This window comes from Pteronotus mesoamericanus, unplaced genomic scaffold (genome assembly GCF_021234165.1).
Source record: "Pteronotus mesoamericanus isolate MK-2021 breed Mesoamerican mustached bat unplaced genomic scaffold, CSHL_Meso_final contig_42, whole genome shotgun sequence".
Classification (NCBI taxonomy): domain Eukaryota; kingdom Metazoa; phylum Chordata; class Mammalia; order Chiroptera; family Mormoopidae; genus Pteronotus; species Pteronotus mesoamericanus.
This window is the reverse complement of record NW_026555157.1, coordinates 16,771,331-16,780,922: the sequence shown is the minus strand read 5'-3', so window position 1 is coordinate 16,780,922 and position 9,592 is coordinate 16,771,331. Positions and strand designations below refer to the sequence as shown.

At 33.2% G+C, this 9,592-nt stretch overlaps 1 pseudogene; it reads right to left on the bottom strand.

Moving 5' to 3' along the window:
• Positions 1-7,738: 7,738 nt before the first annotated feature.
• On the bottom strand, positions 7,739-9,305 carry LOC129073606 (importin subunit alpha-1-like; annotated as a pseudogene).
• Positions 9,306-9,592: the final 287 nt, after the last annotated feature.

Sequence of the window (9,592 nt, the reverse complement as noted above, 5' to 3'; positions counted from 1 at the left end):
GTATTGGGTGCAGGGAGGCTTTCTTTCAAAATGTTCTGTAGTGCAGAAAAATAACTAAGAGTTTAACCAGACAAGAAGGCAAGAATAATGAAAATTTTGATTTACCTTTATTTTTTAAATGAGGATGGTTGAAAGTATTAATAGGCCACAGAAATGGACCAATGTAGATGGAGAAAGTAATAGTATATGAGAAATAAGGATAAAATTGATGAAGCAATGAGCTGGATAATGCATATATAATATATTTGATAAAGGGAGAAGTGTTAGATATGGAAAAAAGGAAGTGAAGATTAGAAAAAATACATACACATATATAAATATATATATACACACATATAAGCACACATACATTTAATGCAGGAAGTAAATATATGACTGAGACTTAGATTCTTGGAGATATATAAAGTTTGAAAGAATAGACAATAAGGAGTTTTAAAAAAGCAGACTAGGAAAATATCAATATATTTGATGGCCTAAACAAAATTGCAAAACATAACTTTTTAATGAACATTTCTAGTAAAAAAAAATGTAGCTAATAAGCTCATGATTTGATTTTTAAAAGAAATCTATGCACTAACATATATATTAGTCTTCTGCCAAATATCATATATCGATACATGTGTCATTATAGAAACAAAATAACAGGCAAAAATAGCAGATTATATTAGTACAGATGTGATGTCAAATATATTTCACTATATTCAAATTCTTTGAAAATTTATAATATAAGTATGAATTATAACTCTCAATAACCAAAGTAATTCCAATTTACCATTCTGTGTGAACAAAAGTTTACTATGTATTAAAACTTAACTCATCTGATTCAACGGTCTTGAAATGCCAATTATTTTCAGAACAACCTTGAGGAATTCAGAATTGCCTCAAGGATTTTATAATTATAGACATATTCTGAGAAATGTACTTGTAAATTTCAAGTTTAAAATTCTTCATGTTTTGAAGATTCAGACTGATTCACCTAGAGAGTAAAAAAGAGTGGATAGTTTTCAAGAATTAGATCCGATACCTTAATGCTTGTAACACAGACTAAGAGCAAATAATTTTACCCTAATGCTCATAAACTCACTACATAATTTTTCCTGCCTCTTATACCCTTTCCCATATCATCATTTTATAATGGGATTTTTTTATATATAACCTATATGTCATAGCATTAATCATTGTATATGCCTGTAATAAAATATTTTAACATTATCTAATAAGTCTGTTCTAGAATATATTACTACCTTTCCTTAACCACTCAAAGTAATCTGGAAAATCAATTATTTCAGTATAATATAAAATGTGTAATGGAACTGCATATAGAATTGGTAAAATAGATTACTTTTTATCAGATATTCTTTGAGAATTAAGAAATTGTGATTCTTTTCCAGTTAGCTGTGTCTAACTTCCAGGAAAATTGCAAATTTCCCCTTGGTTATTTCTGAGGCATATAACCTATTATTCTAAAAATAAAATTGTGAAGATGTTGAATTAAAATTCCGGTACCATTAATATGGGTAAGGCTTTTCAGTATCAGGATATTTATCTTGCTATGGTTACTATTGGAAAATGTTTTCAAAGGAAACACATTTTGAGAGTGTGTATGAATCTGAGCAGCAGTGCCTCAGAAATGGAATGTGTTCTGCTAAAGAAATATATCAGGAACATGTTTCTTCCAAATTATTCTTTTTGATTATATGGTGTAGAGTTGTCCACACCAAAATATTAGCTTTCTCTAATCTAAACAATCAGAATGGTCTGCCTTTTCCCTTAAATGAATGGCACAGAGGCTTGAAAAGAAAACGTGAATTCCTACCAAAAGGTGACTCAGAAAAATGCATCAGTGGTTGTCCTAACAAACATTCCAAGCCAAGTCCCACAATAGTCTATTAATTGCAGTAACAATAATTCTGCTCTCTCTGTCTTAAACCATGAAGGGACTATTGGGATACAGCTTAAGCATTTGAACAGAAATATCTTCTTAGCCAACAAAACAGAGGGCAGGAAAATAGGTATTTTGAATGATGCAGCACAGAACTCCGCTTCAATATGGCTACAATACTCTCCTATTTAGCAAAGACAAGACAGATGGGAACACTTCGTTACAGAATCTTACATACTGAGACTATTTTCTGCTATGTGAAAACATTTATATCCATTTAAAAATCATGCAAATGTAACCTTAAAAACCTTATATATTATCATGAAATACATGAAGTATAATACCAAATGAAGTTATTAGGTTCTACAATCAGCAAACATAAATCTCGTTTCTGTTTTTTTTTTATAACTATAGAACATCTTCAGTTTCCTTATTAGTAAATTATAACATTCACATAAAATAAGATATAACTTAATGCTTAAGTTGACAAAATATGTTAGTCACAGGGTTTACATGTTATCCAATGTATACATTCCAATTGCTTGATTTGGTGAAAATTTTTAAAGCAATTTATAACAATGTGCAAATGTCTCCATTTGAATGACTAGAACCTTTAGGAAATAAGGACTTCCTCCAGTACTGTAACTTAATTTGCTGTAACTTTAATTTGGAGTTAAGCAGGTAACTAGAAACTGTGTGTGTCTGTGTATATTAAGACATTTTCTTTCACCAAAGTCCCCTACTTATCTTTATTTAATGATTTTTAGGAAGAATTTTCTAAATGCATTATAAAACTTCTAAAACACATATTTTTATTCATTTCCTAAAACATTAATGTTTGGTAGAGTCAGTAATTGAACTGGATGTTCCTTCTTTTCAATTATTTGATTGCAGATATAGTGTACTTAAATCAAGGTCTACCCCTAAAAGAGAACAGAAAAATAAAGACATTGTTCTGGAAAATGTAGTCCTGGAAGAATTTGACTGCAACATTTGATAATATGTCCTGTCTTTTCTCTTTCATCTCTGTCCTCCCTAATTTACTTACAAGTGTCTACATGTAACACAACCCTATGGGTACAGCAATGTCCACTCTTAAAACTACTCTTTAAACAGGTTGCAAAAGGCAGCCTTGTATATACCAACCCTGCAGTTTGTAACTTCCGTACATTATCACTCAGCTAGTAAGTCAGCTGTGACTCCACAACTCCCAAGTGGCTACCACAATTGACCTCACACCATCCTGTGGATTGGCTCCAGCCACATCCATATGTGCTCATTCAGTGAGCGCTAATCTCTAGTTCAGCATCCCAGCTGCAGCATTCCACACTCCCCTCATCACATCACGCATTCTTGTGCGTTATAATTATACACTGCTCCCTATCCTGTTGTCAGTCTGGTTATTCTGCCCAGCAGTCCAATCACTCTCCAAACATAGGGTTAGAGTTCTCCAATTAGTTCCCAATACCCTTTCTCTAACAATGCCTTAGTTTTATCTTGATTTCACCACTTTTGCCTCTAAATCTTTTTTTAAGGAATGGATCCATCAGAACTCACTTTCTCTCCACATGTTGCTCTCAATGATGATCAACCAGATTTCTGTCTACAGTGCCCTGCCTCCTCCCAGGTTGTCCACTCCAATTCCAGAAGTGGCTCTTTCTTCCCTGTACCTTAGACTGTCTGTTCCAACCCCTCATGTCTGTTCTCTTCTCTATTAACTAGTGCTTCTGATGACACCATAGCTGTGCCTCCTTCTTTTGCTTTAACTTCAAGAAAAATTCTATCTGATTTGTTATTTACATTTGCATTTATTTTGATTTGCACATACATTGTGATAGAGTTTTTACTTAATATTATTAATTATTTTCCTGAAGAGTATAAACTAATGTAACCCATTCTCATACACTAATGTAAAAGGTAACACTCTAAAAAAGCTAGATTCACAGGCATGGAATCAGGGAAGTTACACAGTGCCCCACAATGAGAGAGAACTGCATGCTTGGTTCAATCATCTACTGTCATCATATTGAAATTCTTAATAATTTCATCTTGGAACTTGTGTGTTGACATGAATCCAATGGGACAATGGAGCATGCACATGAGAGAAAAGGCTACCTGCAATATGCATATTCACTGTTCTTTGTCACTCTATTCCCATACAATATTTGAGGTCCCCATAGCACAAAATTCTCCTGGACCCATGATGCATGGGAAATCAGTGAGACTCAAAGCAAATACAAGATAAGCTTGTTTTGTTTACTAATGAATAAACAGAGGTGTTGCCAACCCAGAAAGACCACCCTTTTCATTAGAACATAATTTGCTTAAATAAAGAAAAGCAATGGCATATTAAGGAGCACAAACACCAAAAGAATCCTTTCCTATATTTTCTTGTGATATTTCTCTGCATTAGACAACCATTTATGATGAAAATGGTTATACAGAAGGAAAGTGAAAGATAGGGCAATTCAATAGTTTCTTTTCCTTACAGTCCTTTCTTACTTACCAGAAACCAAAGTTAGAAATTTTTAGTAAAATTTACATATGTCAAAAAGTGAAATAAAAACAATTCAGTGAGTTTTGTGCAGCATTTCCATTGTTCTGATAAGGATACAATGCATAGACATTCACAAGGTAGAAAATACAAATTGTGTAATTTCAATAATTTAATGACTTCAATGCTCTAATATTTGCATTTAAAACTGGCATTGTACACTATAAAGATTGATGGTAAAATCTATACTAACAATTTATATTTTTTAATTAGAAATTAAATAAAAGCAACAATGTAAGTCAAAAGAGAAACCACAGAAGACACTTAAAACTTTACATGGCATTTTTCCTGCTTTTTAAACAAATCACTTTTTGTTTTCATTTTGCTCTGGATATCTCAACTATGTAGCAGGCCTTAATCCTTAATAACATATTTGAATGTACTACTCAGTCTGTAGCTCATTAATCTTCTTGGATTTTTAGTGGCCACTATGTATTGATTAGAAGAGTAAGTTTACTTCATTTCTTCCCTAGGGATGTCCACAGTTGACAAAAAATATACTTGTTGGTTTCTACCTTTTCTTTTATTTTTATCTCCTCCATTCCTCTTCAGTAAAGTGCTATATAAAACGTAGCAGTGTTTCTCCATGATAAATGAGATGTCTCCCTTTCCCTACAGCATTTTCAATAGCAGACTCTGTCCCCCAGGGTCTTAAACACATTGATGTCTCTATTCTGCTATTTTCTTCATTTAGTATCTCATCCTTAGAGAGTATAAGAAAATAAATAGATTGTTTATCAAAGTGTGGTATCACTGTTGTTGCACACACAACATGCTGACTCTCTCAACACTTCCTACACTCAGTGGAAAAAAGTAAAAAGTATACTAATGTTTTTCTGCTGTTTCTTCCCAAGTGTTTATTGTTGTCTTTCCCTCTAGCTATTTGAGTAACCTTACAGCTACCTGTAGGTTTATAATAAAAATTAGGTTCTAGAATAAACTTATCTGGTGCACTCTACCTCACCTTTCTGATTGTGGGAAAGCCCACACAACTTAAGTCTTGTTATTGGAATACAACTTATAAAATAAAATTAATTTTCTCCACATTCCTTCATTCTAGTTTTAGCAGTTGACATGACAGTTGCTAGATCTTTCAAAAGTTTTTTAAAGATATATTATCTGTTACCCATAGGTTTTCTGAATTTGTATTTAAATGAGAATGACATTTGAAAGATCTCTTTAACTTAGTTTAACATGTTAAACATCATGCATACATAAAATAAATTCAGAAGGAAATAATATTAAATAAAAAATAAGATTTCTTAAAGCATTCTACAATACAACTTATTATCCAAAAGATAAAATTAATATATTGTATATTTCTCAATTATATTAAATTCAAATTTTATTTTAACAAATTGATATTAAATTTGTATGAATATAAATTTATATTACAATTTACCTCTAATTTATATAAAAACTTGGTGACTTCTGGAATGTTCAGTAGATAAGACCATTATCTCTAAAGACACAGTAAAAGAAACTTTTAAAATCTTTTTAAATTCAAGAAGTATAAAAATATACTATTCAGTAAAACAAAATGTATAATTGATATTTTCTCAGAATGTATGAATTCTTTTGGCACATTATTTTAACATTCAAATTTACTATAACAGTAGAAAAGATAGCATAGCGAGACAGGGTGCAAGAACAGATTCTAGATCTCCTGGCTGGGTTGTAATCCAATCTCCACCACTCACAGTGCAGTATGAACTAAGCAGAGTACTTGATTCTCTGCCTCACCTTTCTGATCGGAATATGAGAATACTAGAAATAACCTTACAGGTATGTTATAGTAATTGTCTAAGTTAACATTTGTGTAGTACTTAGAGGAATTACAGGTATGTAATAATTTTTTGTGTATTTGGGAATAGAAAACTTAAGATTAATATACTCTATGGTATTAATAATATTTTATGCCTACATTTACAATCATAAATAGCTAGATAAAAATGACTCCCAAAACTGGCAAGCCTACGAGAAAATGGTATTCAGATAGTTTCTGATAATGACACAATTTTCTATCTGTAATCTTATTGCATTAAAAAGTGTTCTGTAGAATTGTAATTACTGCCTAAACGCACAATTTAGGTGCAACATAAATGAATTAACTATGCTTCAGTAGACCACAAAAATCTAAATTTAAGTTTTAAATCTAAATTTAAATAAATTACCTTAAAATGTATAATAAAGAGAATCACAATGCCAAAAATGTCTATAGGAAAGTTAGCTAAGCTATAAGAGTCATAAGGCTGACACATTTGCACATAATGACATTAAATATAAACCAGTCCAATCTTGAGTTACAGCTAAATTTTTTACCTAATTATGCTAACCTCTAAATAATTTGAGATGTCATAATCAAGAATTGATCCAGTCTATTTAATATTCATATATATGTTCATTTCCACAGCAGAACATGCCCCTTTAAGATATTCATTTCAGAACTTTGAGTGCCTTACTTACCCACTGTAAAATTAAACAATATCTTGTCACCTTTATATTAAAACCTGAAAGTGAGTGGGATTGATATCACCAGGAAGAGAGCAAGGATACATGAAATCTAGATGAAGCTGGTTCTTGTTTGCTATTTCTGAAATAAAGGTAAATCAAAGCACTTTACATTCAACACTGGCTAAAACTCTGTCTAGCAATAGCTGAAGAGGAGCTAATCAGTTCTGGAAACTGAGATCAAAGGAATATTCTGCAGCTGATTATAAAACCATATAAAACCCTCTATCATTTGATTGATTTTGTTTGGTTTTATTTTCATTTTTATGTATGTTTACTATTTAAACTTACTGATTAAGTGAATGGATCGATTTCAGAATGAATAACAGTATATATCTGAGTGGGATTAAGATAAATTGAATATATATAGTTGCAAAATTTTAGCAGAGAAATGCGATGAAGAAATGAATGGAATTTCTTACACTGCTCAAATCCTAGCATGTAAACTTCCATTGTATATTTTGAACTCCAGGCACTCTGAATATTTTCAAATCTGGTTACAATTTTATGTCTTTATTCTTTTTTTAAAGATTTTATTTTTTTTAATGGTGGAACTTAATCTTTATTTACAGGACACTGTAAAATATGAAATTCCCCAAAGAAATAAGAAACCCATTGAAGGGGAAGCTTCATACAGTATGTAGAGTGTGGAACAGTTCAAGTATAGTCTTGTAAAAAGTGCTGCAATAAAAAAACACATTTAAAAAGAGTTCTTAGTAAAGAAACAGTAAGACAAACTTATACCAAATATAGCACAAAACAAACAACTTTTTATGCTTCAGCTGCACAATCTAAAAGTTAAAGGTCCCCGGAGTGCCATCCTGAACTTGCAACGTATAACCATCAGTGGTAGTTTCTGGCACAACATTTTGACCTTCCTCTTCCTCTGCAGAGAAATACTTCTCAATCAATTTAACGAAGCTTTGTATGCAGATTCATTTTCACAGTTTTGCTGAGCTTCAATTTTGTCCAAATCTTCACATTCTTCAGTCATTTTACTAGGTTTCTCAGTTTCACCTAGTTTCTCAGCAGCCTAGAAGATATTTAAAATGGCATCCAGAATAACCAGAATAATTTTGGTATCTTTCACAGCTAAGAAGTTCATCAATGGTTCTATTATGCCACAATGAACAAGGTATACAATCTATTCAACTATTCTACCACTTGTATAGTTGGTCACAGACCATACAGCTTCCTTTTGTGTTTTAAAGTCTGCGTTAGAGAGAACAACAATGAGGAATGGGACTAATCTGTGATTCACAACTTGCAGTATCTGGTCTTGGTGGCCAGCTGTGATGTTTGACATTGTCCACATAGCTTACTTCTGAATATTAGTCTTAGAGTCCATTAGCAGGCTGGGAAAGATGGCAAGTGCTCCCACATCTATTATAACCTGAGTCTGTTCATCTCTCTCAGTGACAATATTTCCTATGGCTCAGCGCAAGAGTCACAGTTGGCAATTCAGTAGCTCCCAAGAGCTTCCCAAGTTGGGGCACAGCTCTTGTTTTCACCAGAATTTCAATCCATTCATTTGGACCATCAGTAAAATTGTCCAGCAGCTATCTGCTAATACTTCTGGATCATCATGATTTTGGAGACAAAGTAGGAAGAATCTACTCAACAGCATCTAACGAGTGTACAGGATTCTTGTTGCAACAAAGGTTTGAGGGTGTCCAAGTAAGATTATGTCAGTAACCACATGCTAAAGATGACATATAAGGAATTTCAAGAAGAGCCAACAGTGGATCAATTGCACTGTACTTGATAACCAAGTCTCAGAAACGGAACCATCACCTGAGATGTTTCCTAGAGTCCATAAGGTGTGTTCTGTGATGTGAGCATGTAGAGATGCCAATGGAGAAATGAATGCTGGGATAGCACCTCCATCTACTACAACCTTGGTCTGTTCTGATGTCCTACAAGCAATATCAGTGAGGGCCCAAGCAGATTCAAACTGAATGGGACTACAGTCAGTTCTGCCCAAGAAGGACACAAATTTTGGAATCAAATGCCGATTATGTTGTCTATGGGTAGCTGTTTTTTCCTAGAAAGTGGTTTCCTTGCAGCCTGAGTAGCTTGGAGCTGGCTTTCAAAATTATTACTATTTATGCCTTTGACAATGTCCTCAACAGACCAAGTTATAGTACCCTGGTTGTTGTGGTTTTCCTACAGTGGAGAAATAGCATCATTAGGAAACAAGCTCACATTTCTTCTTTTCAGCATCTGGTCATCCTTAGCTTTTCTCAGCTCCACATTAACATCTATTCAGCTTTGCCTCATTTCTGTACTGTCTTTCTGCTTGTTCTTGAATCTGTTAAGGCGGGCAGCTGGTGAATTAGCATTCTTATTGATGGACATGGTTATGAGACAAAGGAAAATAACTACACAGCCGACTCAGGCTTTTCGCAGGAGCCAGTGCAGGGCGGACAACCAATGATTTGGTTGTTCTGAAAACCTCCAACAAAGATCAGCACAAAGATCATGTCTAAGATTTTACTTATTTATTTTTAGAGAGCGGGGAAGAGAGAGATAAAGAGAAATCATCAATGTTCAAGAGAAACATCCACAGGTTGCCTCTTGCATGTACCCAACCTGGGACCTGATCTGCAACCCAGGCATGTGCTTTGACCAGGAATTGAATCAGC